This window comes from Pan paniscus, chromosome 3, assembly GCF_029289425.2.
Source record: "Pan paniscus chromosome 3, NHGRI_mPanPan1-v2.0_pri, whole genome shotgun sequence".
Lineage (NCBI taxonomy): Eukaryota > Metazoa > Chordata > Mammalia > Primates > Hominidae > Pan > Pan paniscus.
The window spans coordinates 35,305,925-35,324,121 of record NC_073252.2 but is presented as its reverse complement, the minus strand read 5'-3'; the positions used below and the strand labels follow the sequence as shown (position 1 = coordinate 35,324,121).

Below are 18,197 nucleotides of genomic sequence, written 5' to 3'. Positions count from 1 at the left end.
TCTATGGCTTGTGTTTTTATTTTCTGAATGGAACATTTGAAAAGAAGAATTTTAAAAATTTTGATGAAGTTTAATTTATTAACTTACTCATTGATGTTTTGGGCTTAATGTGTCCTATGAAATGAATCTATATTTAATTTTAAACTATATTGTTGTCTAGAGGTTTTATTATTTTTGGTCTTACTTTTAGGTCTATGATCTATCTCAAGTTTAGCTTTATATAAGGTAAGGGTTGATGCACTTTCTTGCCTTTCATTCTCTATCTCCCTCTTTTACTATCTCTTTTCATAAGAATATCAAATTTTTCCAACTTTTTTCTGGAAAGACTATATCTACCATTGAACTACCTAAATAACTTTAGCCAAAATCAAATTAACATGTACATGTGGATCTATTTTGGGACACTCTATTCTAATTAATATGTATTTCTTCTTATGCAATTATTCAAGTGTCTCGATTTACAGTAAGCATTGATATCAGAGAGGACAAGTCATATTACTTTATTCTTCTCTTTCAAAATTGTTTTGGCTATCTCATGAGCTCTGTGCTTCCAAATAATTTATTTAATTAAACTATCTCATTTTGAGATACTTGTAAATTTACATAAAGTTGTAAGAAATAACATAGATATATCCCATATACTCTTTTCCCAACCTCCACCAATGTTAACATCTTACATAATTCTAGTAAATCTCATAAATAATATATTGACATTGATGAAAATCACCAATCTTTTGCTAATTTTTGACTTAGTTACGTGAACCGATACACGTTTTGGTGTGTGTGTGTGTGTGTGTGTGTGTGTGTGCAGGGTATGTTTGTATTTAGTGCTATGAGATTTTGTCACATACATAAATTGGTATAATCATTACTGCAGCAAGGTACAGAAAAGTGTCATAACCCCAAGGATTTCCTTTAAGAAAATGTTATTATTTTACAACAATTTTATATGTAAAGGTAATCTGTGAATATAGAAGAGATAATTTCTATATACTTCTCACTCAGTTTCCTCAATTATTAACATCTTACATCCGTATAGTATATTTTTTGCAGTTAATGAGCCATATTGATAAATTATTACTAACTAAAGCCCATACTTCACACACATTACCTTAGTTTTAATCTGTTCTTTTTTTGTTCCAGGATTCTGTCTAGGATAACACATTACATTTAGTTTTTATGTGGCATTCGTCTTCCCTTAGTTCTGGCAGTCTTTCAGACTTTCTTTGCTTTTGATGATCTTGACTGTTTTGAGGAATTCTGGTCAGGTGTTTTGTAGTATACTTCCCAAATGGGGTTTGACTGATGTGTTTTCTCATAATTGAACTGAGTTTATGGATCTTTAGGAGAAAGATCACAAAGGTTAAATGTCATTTTCATCACAATGTATCAAGAGCAGAAACATGCAATCAACATGACTTGATGTTGATGTTGGCCTTGATCAAATGACTGCTGAGGTAGTGTTTGTCAGGTCTCATTACTGTAAACTTACCTTTCTCTCACTCCTCTTTCATATATATTGTATGCTTTGGAAGAAAATCACTGAGCATCTCATAGCAGTGAGAGAGTGGAGAGTTATACTCCACTTTCTTGAGGTCAGGGAATCTACATATGAGTGTTTCTGATCCATTTGAGTTTAATATATGAATTATCATACCAAACTCATAGCTAAATATAATTCTCAATACCGATTATTATTCTTTCCTACTCCAATATCTCCCTCTCTCAGTTTAATGACATTGCTTGGGTAGAGAAGCTACAAGCTTAATTTCATCTCTTCCAGCAAAATGAGTCTTTGTTCTCAAAAGATTTTTAATTCTTTTTTTATTATTTGGAACTTAGAAGCATAAGTTTTTTTTTCAAATCTCCAACCTCTACTCTTTTCTTGATATATCTCTACTCTTTTCTTTCTGTTTCCAAATGTTATACTCCTTTCTTGAACTCATATTTTTTTCTGATACCTTATTAAATATAACCAGTAATGACCAAAGACATACTTCCATGATTTTCTTTTTGAATCTCTTCTTCTGGAGCCCAAGGGTCCATAAGGATGCTTTCTGCTTTTGAAATTATTATAGGCAACCAATTCATTACTTCCTGTGTTAGTTTTGCCAAACTACCACTTGCTCAGTAAGCCAATGTCATACAACTTAATTTTTTTTATTATTGTAGAATCCTACTTCAAAGGACCTGTACCGGCATTCCCCATAGTATGCTAACTGCTGTAGAAACAACCCCATATTTCCATGCTTGACACATCAAAAGTTTATCTCTTGCTCACACAGTAGCCCAGTATAAGAGTTCCAACACAGGACAGATGGGTTTAACATATATTGTTAGACATTAATGATTGAGATATGAAGCTTAGAGACTATGAGATTTCAGAATTGACTGCCAGATTTCTGGCTTACCACCTGGATTTCTAGCAATGCCCTTTACTAAGTGAGAAAGCGCAAGAGTTGGATCTGCTTTTAGAGGAGTGAACATGAATAAAGTGTATGCATATTGAATTTAAAGGGTCACTGACATGTTTAAGAATTGTATGAAAAGGCAGTTGCATAAATGACGCAAAAGAGATGTCTGGGTTCAAGATGCCTAATATTATTTGGCCATGTACTTAACCTAGTAGTGTGCTTCTAGCTGAAGAAGGCAGATGTTTCAGTTTAGTGGTTTTTTTTGTTTGTTTTTTGTTTTTTGTTTTTGCTAAGGAGGTGACATTGAAAGGATAGAGGGTCAACAAAATATATGGCATTTGTGTTGGGTAATATTCCAAGATGACCCCTAAGACTCCCACTGTTGATATATCTGCGATTAAGTTCCACTCTATGACAACTTTTAAGGTGATGTTCAGTTGTGATTAAGTCTTTAATCAGTTCAACAGAGTTAACAGTAGATTAACCTGAATAAGTCTTGCCTACTCTGTTGGTCCCTATAAAAGGGCTTACACCTTTCCAAATTCAGGGATGCTTTCCTGTTCTTCTTGAAAAAGCACACTATTATGAGCTCCATAGGTACAAGGAGTGAATTCTGCTAGTAATAACATGAGCTTGGGAGAGGACCCAGAGCTTCAAATGAGATCAGAGAAGTGATGAATATTTCAACTGCCACTTTGTGAGAGATAAGCAGAGGAGCTAGGTAAACTATTCCTGGTTTCCTGACTTGTTAACATAAGGATTTAACAATTTCCTTTTCAGGCCCATAAGTGTATGGTTGTTATATAGCCATAGAAAGTAAAAGTAACATTTATAAGTGTTATTAAATGACTAAACTTGTAATTTTAGTGGAATAAAAAGAAAAATGAAAGCAAAATTGCTCACAATATTTAGTTAGAGGGATTGATGTACTTTTCATCAACATAAAGTTGAAGAACAGATACTTGAATACACATAATGAGGACAATGTAGTTGAAATGGTGATATTTTAATGCAATAAATTTCTGCAGTCAACCTGACACCAGTAATTAGAAGAGATTGAAAGAGAAGTTCATTACATATAAAGAACTGAAAAAAAAATGGCCTAGGTTATTGGATCAGCCATCCACATCTATGTCCAAAGGACCCAATAGTAACAAGGCATTATGGGAAGCAAGAAATGGAGCCTGGTGTTAAAACTCAACTACGCACAAGAGACTAGGAGGTAGATGAATAACAGTGATGACAATAAGGAAGATTGACATTAGGCTCAAAGGAGCAGCAGTTTTTCTGAGAATGTGATCAAGTACTTCTCTGGAAGATTTCTTGTAGAGAAAGAAACCCTGAGTTCCTCGGGAAGTGAGAAAATAATGAACGCTTATTTCATGGAGGTAGTTTTAGATCCTACGTCATCAAATCCAGCCAGATTTCTAAAAAAGCAAAATGACCAAAAGGTGGAGCATGCAGGGAATTTCTATATCATGAAACAAGAGTTTGATAAAACACCGTGACTGAGTTTAGAAGGGAAGGTAGAAGACAATAGGATGGTCCTTCCAGGACATGTAATAAAAGAATATTCATTTGGACACTAAAAAGAAGAAAGTAGGAATATGAGGAATGATGAATTTAAATCTGAAAATGTTGTGGTTGAAAAATATGCACTTCAGTTGTTCAGATTCAACTGAGTAATGTGACCTTCAATAATAAAATATCAGTGATCTACTAGCAAACCAATGCAAATATAGCTCCAAATTGAGAGGGCTTTTTAAGCATCAAAGCAAAAGAAAATAAATCAGAATGTGGAACTGTAAAGTTCAAAATAAAAACTTTATATAAAACTCTCCACAAACACATTTAAAAGGAAAATTTTTAAAAGGACTTGGGAAAAAGATTTACTGTTTATATGAGAAGCACAAAGAGCATTTTAATATATTCCAAAAGAAAAAAAATCACTGAATGGTAAAAGTAAGCTGAGAGTAGACTAAAAAAATGTCTAGGCCGGGCGTGGTGGCTCACGCCTGTAATCTCAGCACTTTGGGAGGCCGAGGCGGGAGGATCATGAGGTCAGGAGATCAAGACCATCCTGGCTAACACAGTAAAATCCCGTATCTACTAAAAATACAAAAAAAAAAAGCCAGGCGTGGTGGTGGGCACCTGGAGTCCCAGCTACTGGGGAGGCTGACACAGGAGAATGGCGTGAACCTGGGAGGCAGAGCTTGCAGTGAGCAGAGATCGCGCCACTGCACTCCAGCCTGGGCGACAGAGGGAGACTCCATCACAAAAAAAAACTAAAAAAAAAAAAATCTTATTCCCCAAAATGCGAAGTATGAAAGTCATAAGAATTCAAATAATTAAAAATTAAACTAAAATATTTTTATTTATTTGATAGTAATTTTTAAATGACAATATATAACAATTATATTTGTTATCTATTGTTGCATAAAACATTGCCACAAACATAGCAGCATAAAACAACAGAATTTATTATTTCAAAGTTTCTGTGAGTCAGGACTCACTGTGTTCTCTGCTTGGAGGTTTCTGCTTGCGGTCTCAAAAAAATGAACTGAAGGAGCTGGCTGGCCTGCCTGTATTCCTCATGCGATTTTTGTAAGAGTTTATTTTCTTGCAGCTGTAGGACTAAGGTTTCCGTGTTCAAGTTAGCTGTCCGTTGGGGACCACTTTCATCTCCCAGCGGCTGCCCTCAGTTCCTTGTCATGTGCCTCCTGTGGGCAGTTTACAACATGGCTATTTGCTTTTTTCCGTGCCATCAGGACCTCTTCCCTCTGATTTCTTCTTTCCCTCCAGTCAGCTATAACAGAGACTTCTATAACATAATGCAATCACGGGACGGACTATTCCATCACCATTTGTCACATAGCATAACCTGATCAAGGGAGCCACTACCCCGTCATATCCATAGGTTATATTGGTGCTCAGGTGCAGGGGCTATACAAGAGTTATACGCCAGGGGGCAGGATTACTCTGGTCACTCCAGAATTTGCCTACTACAATTACCAGGGAATAGAAAAACAGGAATATTCATTCATGTTTTCTGAGATTATAAATCGATATTTTAAAATGTTTCTGTAAATATATATATAAATTATTAAATTTAAATATAATTTGATAAATTAATTTTATATGTTAAAACTTTGACTTTTTTCCGAAGAAATAATCTGCTAGGGGGCTCAACAAAGTGCTTTGTGAAATGCTAAATAAGATTTTTAAAAAAGTGTTCAAGGATATGTGATTGATTATATAGATTTTTGATACAATACAGCAATTGAAATATTTTAAATACTTTAAATATTGGATAATGTTAACTAAAGAAGAAAGCGTTTAAACAACGGGGCCATTAATTATGCAAAGGAAAATGCCAGTGAATGGATCCTCTATTTGGCTGTAATGATTATTTAAATCTTTTTGATTATTTCTAGACTTAAACATTTTTAATGTTATAACTGTTACTGATTTATGCTGTATTAATAAGATAGCTTAGCTGTAACTGCACAAAATAAAATTTATTTTTCCATTTCATATATGTACCCATGCACTCATTATATTTCTAAGCAATTGCAAAAAATATATAATTTATTAATACTTAGAAATTATTTTCATTGAAAAACACCAAGACATTGACCTTTCACATTTGTAACACTTCAGATATTCTATGATTACATAAATTGCCAAAAATATAAATTTTAAGTTTTGGGGTGAATTAAGGGCAAAATTCTTGGTAAAGCATTATTAATACCTTAGAAACAGAGAAAACTCTTAGTATTTCATCTGTTGTGAATTCCTTGATGTCCTCCATTATAAATATTTCTTATAGCAAATAGACTTTTGCATGATATAGATTTGTCATAATAATCATCTTAGTACATATTCGAGAAACACCCTATTGACTAGTACTCAAGTATAAAATTTTTTGAAATTTAAAAAATTATTTTGTTTTTCCATGAGAAATTAATTTACTCTAAATTGATGCTTTCATTTATAACATTTAGCTATTAAAAGCAGCAAATTTGTACCATTTTCGGCCTTGGTGGATTTCTAAAATACTACTAGTACAGAGTGGTATTAATGATAAAGACTTAAAATTTATTTTTAACTCTGGTTATTAGGTATATTTTGGGTTTGTGTTGACCAGATGGATTGTAATACTCATTAAATTGCTGAACAGATAAAACGGGAATATGTCTTGATGATAATGTTTTGTATCACACTTAACATCTGCATTTCTAATTTGTCTTAATTATGTACATATACAATTTGGTCAATGTTTTGCATTTCAAAAATCCTTTCTAATTTCAAATGTATCTGATAGTTCATAAGAGCAATTATGTATTTAAATGAGACAATCATTGTCTAACTGGCATATTTCAATTTCCACTGAGCTGTGCCAATTAACTAGAATCCACTGTAGACCGTAATATCTCCAACAGAGGATTTATGGACTATCAGCCAAACACAGCAGTTTTGAAGCAGCATATCCTAAAGTTTGTTTCTGAAAATGGCTTTCACCAAGGGGATTTGTGCTGAAATGCATAAATTGCATTTAAACTAAAACATATATCATCATTCGCTGTGCTTTGTTCACCTTTATACTCCATGTCCTTTTGTTTTCTTCGAGCAAATATAATGGAGTTAGGGTGTTGGAATAATGTTCAATCATCACATTTTAATTTAACATATTAGAACATTGTACTAACTTCTCAAGGTGCCTGAGAAGCAAAGCCAGATGTTGTCTTCACATTCTTAAAAATACCCAAACCAGTGGTGATTCTGCTTATCCATCTATCTATCCATCATCTGTCTATTTATCTACCCTATGTATAGCAGTTTATGATTAACTGTGACAATAATTTTTATGGGATATTAGAGCTATTGTATTTCAGATAAGATTGCCCAAGTTTTTTTTTTTTAATCTTAAGATGAGTGCATTGAAATATTTATTTAAACCAGTACAAAATATCAAATTTACAAATTCATAAAGTAAAAAATATTAAAAATGTAATGTAAAGGTAGACCATTATTAACTGATATGATTTGGCTTTGTCCTCACCCAAATCTCATCTTAAATTCCCATGTATTATGGGAGGGACCCAGTGGGAAGTAATCCAATCATGGGGGTAGGTCTTTCCTGTGCTGTTCTCATGATAGTGAGTAAGTTTCAGGAGATCTGATGGTTTGAAAAATGGGAGTCTCCCTGCACAAGCTCTCTCTTTGCCTGCCACCATCCACATAAGATGTGACTTTCTCTTCCTTGCCTTCCACCATGATTGTGAGGCCTCCCCGGCCACGTGGAACTGTGAGTCCAATTAAACCTCTTTCTTTTGTAAATTGCTCAGTCTTGGCTATGTAATTATCAGCAGTGTGAAAACAGACTAGTACACTAACTTATCACATGGCCCTAAGAATCATAATCTATATTTCATTGAGACAATCAATCGTGCTTGCTGTATAGATTCATAAGAGGCCTAATGTCAGTTTTTGCCATCATATTTTGGTACATCTTAGTCTCTGTCTTTCCCTCATAAATTTTACTTCATTTTCTTCTTAGTATGAAGCATTCCTATATTTTTGTCTTATTTTTGTAAAGATAACATAGCCAAACATTTCTCATTTAAAATAGTTGCTTTAAAAATCTTTTTAAAAACTTGGTCAAAATTTAAATTAATATAAGCAAATTCTTTAATTGGGAGTATACCAATATTTAATTTTATTGTCATTGCTTCTTTTTTTAATTTTTTACATAATGAAAACTTGCACTAAAAATATCATGTGAAATAGTGATTTATATAAAGAATGCTGTCACGTATAAAAACTGAATTCCAATTTGGAATTTTGTCTTTTTAACATTATATTTCATATTATACTAGCATGACTTTGATAAGTTTAACCATTGCTCGATATAGCAGTTTATATTTAGTATTATGACCTTATTCTGAAGGATTATAACTGTTAGTGTTGATTTCTGAGTCTCACCTCAAGAATGTCTCATATATACTCTTAAAGTAAATCCAGGGAGTTTGAATGTGAACATTTTAGTGTCACTGATCTAAGAATTATACTTTGAGAAACATCGAGCTATTTCTATGTAGGCACAAAAGAACCCTAAATCTCTAATCATCATTCACATATTTATGAACACAGAATGACATAAAATTAAATTAAGCATTTAATAAAAATGCATCATTTTCAGATGATCTTAATGTTCTTGAACTTCAGAATAAGAAAACATCAGTTCCCTTAAATATTTATCTCACCTGTACTTTTCACTCCAACCTCTCTGTTTGGACCCTCTCTCTGCTTATACATAAGAAGCTACATAGCAAGATGTAACATCTTTCTAAGAACATTTCTAAATATAGGCCATGCTATTCAGAAAACTGTTAACACAAATAAACACAGAATGAGAAAGTAACTAAGTAAACTACTACTCTAGAAGTCATACATTTAAAAGGTGACTACAAACGGCTTCTTTCACAATTAAGCTTAGAACTTTTGAAATACTAATACAAGTTTTGGTGAAAACTAAGCTTTGGATTTTAAGAGTGGACATGCTAACACTTTGCCCTGCTTTTCAAAACCTGAACTTACCTATGCAACTTGTTTTCAAATAAATTCTCTAAAACTTTTATTTTAATTACATCAGTGTACTCTAAAATATTTCTGAACTTTTGGTTCTTTATATGCCTGGAATTTTACATTTAGTCTTTACAAGATAAATCTAAAGTCCTAGTTTAAATTCACCTTCTTTAGGGTATTTTGAGCTGATTTTTCCTCCCTATTTATGCTTTTTCAGGAAGCAAATCTCAGAGATATCTCAGTAGAGAGACATATTATATATGAGATATAATATAATATAGGCCTTTCTATATTATATAGTCTGAGAAGGTTTCCATTATTAACCAAAGATCAATGAGTCAAAAGGAGAACTTTATTTTCTAAAAGCAATCTGTATGTCTCTCTCTCTCCCTTTTTCTGTCCCTCTCCATATTCCTCTCCCTATCCCCTCCATATTCTCCTATTTCCCTCCATAAACCCCTTCCTATTCCTATCTCTATCCCATCTGTGTGTATTAGACCAGAAATTAAGAAACTTGAATTTTCGTACCAGTTTGACAACCTTCTGGAATCCCATACCTTGTTTATCCTCACTCCTCTATTAGCTCCTCACAGCTGAGTAAATTTAATGCATTCAACCAACAGAGTATGTTCCTTTTTTTTTTTTCTGGCACATTGGTCGCTAAGGCTGTCTTAACATTCTCCAATGTTCTTTCCTATTAAAAATGAATTATTATTTACCTTAAACCAGTGCTTCTCTAATGTCTAAGATTATCCAGTTGCAAATATGTTTAATGCATATGCATGCACAATGATATTCAATTCAATTTGCCCTTAATTAGATAATTATAGTTTTCTTCTTCTTTTTTTTTCTTTTTTGGGACAGAGTCTTGCTCTGTTGTCCAGGCTAGAGTGCAGTAGCATGATCTCTGCTCACGACGACTTCCACCTCCCGGGTTCAAGCGATTCTCCCACCTCAGCCTCCCAAATAGCTGGGACTACAGGAGCATGCCACCATGCTTGGCTAATTTTTTTTATTTTTAGGAAAGACAGGGTTTCACTATGTGAGCCAGGCTGATCTTGAACTCCTGACCTCATGATCCACCCACCTCGGCCTCTCAAAGTTTTATTGTTTTATGAAAGTCAGTTAGTGTGTGCTCTAAGTAGTGTAATCTAATAGTGGTATAAACATTGTTGTTCTAATTAATTGCCCTAAAAGAAATCTTGATTTTTCCATTTTACTCAGAAGTATGTCTGTATAAGCACATTGCTAGGGTTATTCCACGGCGATGTGAAAATGTCCACAAAATGGTGGGTCCTGATACTGACAATTAGCTTCTTTAGCTTAATAGTGAATCTATGTCTGGCTCTTCGTAAAAAAGGCCTGTAGTGTACTAAGAATTTGCTGTTTTTCTCAGATACAGCAGAACATCTTTTTGATCTTGCTTTCAATATATTTTTTAAACTAATTTTTTATTAGTCAGAGTTTTTCTAAGAAACAGCACAAACAGATTTACTATAAGAAACTGGCTTATGCAATTATGGATGCAAACTCCCAAGATCTGCAGTTCAAAGGTCTGAGAACCTAAAGTGCTTATAGCTTAAGTTCCAGTTTGAGTCCAAAAGGAGGAGAAGATCATGTCCCAGCTTAAAGAGCATCAAGCGGAGACAGCCTATTCTCTCTTGTTAAGCCTTTTTATTTTATTCAGGTCTTCAACAGATTGAATGAGACCCACACACATTGGGGAAGGCAACCTGCTCCCTCAGTCTACAAATTCAAATGTTAATCTCCAAGAACACCTTCACAGACACACCCAGAATATTGTCTAACCAAACATAGGGGTGCCCCATGGCCCAGGCAAGATGACACACAAAAGTAACCATCACAAATTTATTTAGAAATTTGAAAAAATGTGTGTATGTAGGTATGTATGTGCGTGTGTGTGTGTGTGTGTGTGTGTTTGATTTATAGCCTACTTGAAATGCTACAGCTTTTAATTAGGAACTTTACTGAATGATTTGTCTATTTTCTCAGTACTCTCACAGGAGTGTGGTCCTTTCTCTGTATTATTAATAGTTTTTAGGACACTAGCGCTTTGATTTAAAATGAATTATACTCTCCTAAGAATAGAACACATATCTTTCATTCTGCCTATAATTTCATGTTCTGCCTGGGCTAGTCAACATTGAAACTCTGAAGCTCAGTTTCCATAGACAGTATAGTTTTGAATATTCAAATGAATAGTATATAAAAACTACCAAAGATTCCTACCTGTATTTCCCTCCTGGAAGAATCTCTAATCATTTTCCAAAAACTCAAATAAAGCTGCTGTAATTTCTAGCCTATAGTTACTGGTGAGCCAACTTTAGCTTTTACTTTTTTAGTTCTGTTGGCCTTATATTACTTTAAGAGAGTTGTCTTAATGCTGGCAAGTTAGAAGACAGGATACAAAATGGTAGTATAGTAGTTTTCATTGGTAAATGTCTTTACTCTTCTTTTGGTAACAGATCAAATGGACTTGACCAAATAAGCAGGCATGTGATTTAAGATAAACTAATCATAGTGTTACTTTTCTGTAACTACAGTGTTAGGATTAAATCTGAGAAGATGATATCAACTAGACAAATTCATTTGTTCATCAAAAATATTTGGTGAGCTTCTATTATGATACAGCAGATACTGCACTAGACTGATTATAATGGTTAGTAAAAATAAACACAGGGTTTGCTCTCATGGGGCTGAGAGTCTAGTGTCAGGGAAGATACAAGTGAATGAAGATCGAGAGCACATGTGAGGAAGGTTTCATCAAATAAAAGAAGTCTGAGAAGGTTTCCTTTATTAATCAGTAAGTCAAAAGGAGAACTTTATTTTCTAAAAGCAATCTGCAGACTGGGAGAGACAGCCTTCAGTGCAAACCAGAGCTGCACTTTGAAGGGGAAGTTGGAGAGTTAGAAATTTTAAAGGCAAAAGCTCAGGGCAAGATGAGTAGTCAGGGGAGTAAGGAGCAGTTTTGATTAGATAGCCTTTAATCCCCAAATTACCAGCCTCTCTAAATTGTCTGGTTCCAGGTTGTCAGTTGGTTGACACCAGGTTGTTTGTTGGTGGTCAGTTTGGGATATTTCCAGCTGCAGTCTTTCTTGGCATCAACAACAGGAACTGGTTTGGCTTGATTGGAGAAGGGGCAATAATGTGACACTTTTACAACATCTTTCTGAGAATGCAGAGTACATGACTGCTCCCTCACCTAGTCATGGCCACCTGATTGTTTTAACTTCGAGCAACTCAGCCAAAGGAAGGCCATTTTTTCTGTCAGCCAGGGACATAGTTTAACACCATTAAAAATGCCAAGACCAGCTCGGCTGGAGAGATTCTAACCCAGTGGCACTAGAGGAATTAAAGACACACACACAGCAATATAGAGGTGTGACATGGGAAATCAGGGGTCTCACAGCTTTCAGAGCTGACAGCCTGGAACAGAGATTTACCCACGTGTTTATTAACAGCAATCCAGTCATTAGCATTGTTTCTTTAGATATTAGATTAACCAAAATTATCCCTTATGGGAAACGAAGGGATGGGCTGAAATAAAGGAATGTGTTGGGCTAGTTATCTGCAGGAGGAGTATGTCCTTAAGGCACAGATTGCTCATGCTATTGTCTGTGGTTTAAGAATACCTTTAACTGGTTTTCCACCCTGGGCGGGCCAAGTGTTCCTTGCCCTCATTCTGGTAAACCCACAACCTTCCAGCATGGGCATTATGACCATCATGAACATGTCACATTGCTGCAGAGATTTTGTTTATGGCCAGTTTTGGGGCCAGTTTATGGCCAGATTTTGGGGGGTGGGCCTGTTCCCAATATGTCCCCCTTCTTTGATTTGCAAAGCGATAAAAGCAAGGGCAGCTTTGTCACGGTGAGCTACTTCTCGCAGGAGTCAGGATATGCATCTGCAGACTATACTAAAGAAAAACAACACAGATTAAAAGCACAATCATTGTTGAAATCATAGAGCTTCCAAGTGTTTTTATCCATTTCAAAGGATAACTAGCTGTTAATCTGCCTGCAGCTCCTTCAAGCACTCCAGTTCCTGGCATTAAGGTCAGGTGTGCCTGGGATGCTTTAAATATTTGTTCTTTTAATTTTGCAATGTCCAAAAACAAGTTTATAGAGTGTCCTTCTAAATGCTTTTTTATTCTTTCCCAAATTTTGATCTTATTAAGAGCTATTAATAGTTTCCACAAATCCTTATTTTTAGCTCCTACAACAACCCATATCATTTGAGGTTGAGATGCCACTATACCGTCATGGTTCCAGATAATAGGAACTCTTGCCTTACTTCTTATCATTTCTACCATCCGACTGTTTTGTTCAGATCAGCTGAACATAGTGTGGCTGTAGCATGCAGACTGAGAGGTGCAATTCAAGCTAAACATCCCCTTAGGGAACCAATCACTAATGATTCCATAGGAGTTGCTATGCAGCACCTCTATCTGTTCTGCAATGCAATCTTCCTAAACAAGTATGTTGATTTTTTCTGGCCAGGTTCAATTTTGTTTAGAAACAGATTCTTGAGGGCAGTATGCCTCAATTATAGGAGTAGATTTATTATGGTAAATACTGAGATCAGAAAGCATGTGTAACTGCATCATAGAGTGATTACATCCAAGCATTATTGCCAGCCAAATTTGATAAATATGCCCAATAAGTATAATTGTTCTCTGTGTCAGCCCTTGTTGAAGGAATACTCACAGCAGTGGTGATTACCGCTATCATAGCTACCATTAAATTACTCACTGTGACTGGTTGTCCCACTGTCCTCAGGTTTTCTTCCATCATCTATGACAGCTTCTTGATCTGTCCCCAGGTGGGTGGCTGTGTTCAACAGGTGTTTCTCATGACAGTTGGGGTCCTCCTCACCATCAGACTTGACATGGCTGCAACTGGGGGGTCCTCGAGATCCTTCCGGAATCTCTTCCTTGGCATCTGGCTCATGATAAGGTTTCAGGTGTCTTGATGGTATCCAAATCAGCTGTTGATTTTGGCCTGGAGAAACATAAGCATAACCTCTACCCCAAGTTATTATTTTATTGATTCCCCAACTTTTTGTTATAGGATCTCTCCACCAAACCAGTTGTTCTGCTTCTGTCTTTGCAGCTGGTTTCTGTAGATGCTGTTCAGCTGCTGATAACATCTGGGCTTTGGGCAGGCTCAAAGAATTTAAAATTAATAACATTAGATTCAATTGTGTATGAGCTGTCCTGTAATCCCCATTTGTCCCCCTTTTTTGTTTTTGTCATCTGTTGTTTATATGTATGAAATAGTAACTGAGCATTTTTAATTAACTGTGTGGAATGAATCACGTATGAAGGATCGGAAATCACATTAATAAGCATATTAAAAATAATTAATACCTCAATTACAGCTACAAGCTCCGCTTTTTGAACTGAAGTATAGGGCATCTGAAAAACTTCCCCTTTTGATCCAGAATAAGAAGCTTTACCATTACCAGATCCATCTGTAAAACAATGAAAACGCTTAGCAGGCTGCAGGTTGTTTACTGCAGAAATTATAAATGCAAACCGTTCACAGTCTTGCTCAGCTAAAAGAAAGTCTTTTAAATCTATAACTATTAAAGGCCAATTTTTTGGAAATATAACAGGAGAAAGAAATCCTGGCTATAACGCTGCCATAGGTTGTATAACTGAATTGATGTCTCTTAAGTCAGTTAACATTCTCCATTTACTTGAGTTTTTCTTAATTACAAAAACTGGAGAATTCCAAGGGGAAAATGTTGGAGCTATGTGCCCATTTTCTAATTGTTGAGTAACTAATTTCTCTAAAGCCTCCAGTTTCTCTTTACTTAGTGGTCATTGTTCTATCCAAATTGGCTTATCTGTTAACCATTTTAAAGGTGTAGGTTCTGGAGGTTTAACAGTGGCCGCCATCAAAAATTATATCCTAATCTTTGGTGGGAACTTTGTCTTTCTGCTTAAAGCGGTTTTTTTCTAACCTTGCAAATTTTTTTCTAGTTCCATACCAGGGACATACTCCATTTTGTGCATTGTATGTTGACTTTGAGGGCTATATAATTGTTCTGGAATTAGAACTTGTGCTCCCCACTGTTGTAATAAATCTCTCCCCCATAAATTTACAGGTACAGAAGTTATAATTGGTTGAATAGTCCCAGGTTGTCCATCGGGCCCTTCACAATGCGAAATATAACTACTTTGATATACTTCAGGGGCTTTACCAACTCCAACTATGTTAAATTGAGCAGGTTGAATTGGCCACTTGGACAGCCAGTGCTGTAGAGAAATGATTGACATGTCCACTCTTGTATCTACCAAACCTTTAAATTTCTTTCCCTGAATAGTTATTTCACAGGTAGGATGTTTATCAGTAATTTGATTTACCCAATAAGCTGCTTTGCCTTGTTTATTTGTGCTTCCAAATCCTCCTGTTCTTTTAATTTCACTTTTTCCCATTCCCATATATGGCACAAACGGGAGCTGTGCTATGCACTCTCCTGGCTCTACTTTCCAGGGAACAGAAGTAGACATAACAATTTGAATTTCTTCATTGTAATCTGAATCAATGACTCCTATATATATTTGTACCCCTTTTAAATTTAAACTAGACCTTCCTAGAAGTAATCTTATCTTCCTGCTGGCAAGGGTCCACAGATTACTGCTGGGACCTTTTGTGGGGGTTCCCCAGGCAGAAGGCTCACAGTTTTGTGCAGCATAAATCTACTGCAGCACTACCGGCTGTGGCGGGGGACAGACATTGTATAGCAGTGAGGGAATGGCCTGAGCTGGAAATGCACAGGTTTGGAACGGGGCCCAGATGGGCCCCTCATGACATTTCCCAAAATTGGGTTCCCATCTTTATCAAACTTAGAGTGACACTGATTAGCCCAATGTTTTCCTTTTCTACATTTTGGATATTTTTCAGGCTCAGCTGTTTTCTTTTTTACCCTATCTGGCAGCCTGACTTTCTGATTTTTTTCTACATTACTTTTTAGTGTGACCATGCTTCCCACAGTTAAAACAAGCTCCAGGAAATACAGTATTTCCTTTATCCACTCTCAGTCCTGCCATTGCCTGTGCTAGCAGATTAGCCTTATAGAGATTACCTCTGATACCATCACAGGCCTTGATATAATAAACTAAATGTGCTTTCCCTCTTATAGGTCACACAGCAGCCTGGCAATAAGGATTAGCATTGTCCAAAGCTAAAAACTGCAACACTATATCCTGAGCAGCCAAATATGCAATCATCTTTTTAAGAGACTCCTGTAACCAAGCTATAAAATCCACGTATGGTTCCTTTGGTCCCTGTTTTATAGCACTAAAGGAAGAGTATGGTTCTCCACATGAGGTAATTTTTTCCCAAGCTCTAATGCACACTCCTCTAAGCTGTTCTATGGCATCATCCTGCATGACCAGTTGTGCATCTAAACCAGCCCAGCTGCCAACCCCCCAAAAGTTAGTCTGCAGTTATATTAATTTGAGGTTGGGCCTGGGCATTGCGAGCAGCTTCAGTGGAAGCTTCATCTGCCCATCAAGTTTTAAATTGTTAAGAACTGAGCAGGAATTAGACAAACTTGAGTAAGAGCATCCCAGTCAGTAGGAATCATCAGACTGGCAATGGCAACATTCTTTAACAGTCCCATTAGAAAAGGAGAACCTGGTCCATACTGATTTATAGCTTGTTTAAATTTTTTGAGTAATTTAAAATAAAAGACTGAAATGTAGCTATAATATTTCCATGTTGATCTGGGGGATGTATTCTAATAGGAAACTGCTGAGCCTCTAAATCACCCTCTCATCTAGCTTGCTGAATTCCTGCCTGAATAAACCTAAGAGTGGTCGCTCAAGGCACTGCTTGAACAGTCACTGGGGCAACTACTTTTCGTCCAGTGTCCTCCAGAAAAGAAAGATCTGGAGGGTCTTTTTCTTCAAAATAATAATGAGGGCATGTAGAAGGGTAGGGATGAACCTCTCCCTCCTTTGCCGCTTTAGCTTTGGCTGGCAAATAAACCTGCTCTGTAACCTCTTCTGTTACTTCATTATACTCTCCTTCCTCCTCATTATCAATGTGAGAAAGTTCCAAGGTGGAACGAACCAGACCCCATGCTTGTCCCATTGTTACCCTGATGCTTCTGAGCTCCTCTTCTTACTCACCACAGGGATTGCTTGAGTACTCGGGTGTCCTCCAGCTTAGTTCCACATTCTCCAACCATCACTCCGGTGACTCTTTGACCTGGATTTGAGCCCCCATTATGGACACCACTTGCCGAGTCCAGCTTGGTCAGCGAGATCCTAACCCAGCAGCATTAGAGGAATTAAAGACACACACACACAGAAATATAGAGGTGTGAAGTGGGAAATCAGGGGTCTCATCTCACAGCCTTCATAGCTGAGAGCCTTGAACAGAGATTTACCCATGTATTTATTAACAGCAAACCAGTAATTAGCATTGTTTTTATAGATATTAGATTAACTAAAAGTATCCCTTATGGGAAACAAAGGGATTGGCTGAAATAAAGGGATGGGTTGGGCTAGTTATCTGCAGCAGGAGCATGTCCCTAAGGCACAAATCGCTCATGCTATTGTTTGTGGTTTAAGAAGGTCTTTAAGTGGTTTTCCACCCTGGGTGGGCCAGGTGTTCCTTGACCTCTTTCCGGTAAATCCACAGACTTCCAGGGTGGGTGTTATGGCCATCATGAACATGTCACATTGCTGCAGAGATTTTGTTTATGGCCAGTTTAGGGGCCAGTTTATGGCCAGATTTGGGGAGGCCTGTTCCCTACAAAAAATATTATCAGTAAGATAAACAGAATAATGCTCCTCCAAAATGCTCATGCCTTAATCCCCATCACCTGTGAATATGGTATCTTACATGGCAAAAGGGATGTTACAGATTTGGTTAAGGTAAGGACTTTGAGATGAGGGGATTATCCTGGATCACCCCAGTGTGTCCAACATAATGACAAGAATCTTCATAAGAGGAGGCAGGAAAATCTGATTCAGAAAAGGCAAGATGATGATAGAAGCAAAGAGAGAGAAAGAGAGAGATTTGAAGATGCTAGCTTTGGAGATGGAGAAGGGTCATCAGCCAAGGAATCCAGGCAGCCTCTAGAAGGTAGAAAAGCTAACACAATGGATTCTTACTTACAGCCTCTAGAAGAAACCAGCCTTGCCAATATCTTGAA

The 18,197-nt window shown here is 36.3% G+C and overlaps 1 long non-coding RNA gene across 1 annotated transcript; it reads right to left on the bottom strand.

The window, feature by feature from the left end:
• Window positions 1-8,201: 8,201 nt before the first annotated feature.
• On the bottom strand, window positions 8,202-17,755 carry LOC134730264 (uncharacterized). Its single transcript, XR_010111945.1, has 3 exons — window positions 17,167-17,755; window positions 13,775-14,495; window positions 8,202-12,939 (listed from the first exon to the last, which is right to left on the bottom strand). It is a non-coding gene; the product is annotated as an uncharacterized LOC134730264 (long non-coding RNA).
• Between the last annotated feature and the right edge of the window lie 442 nt (window positions 17,756-18,197).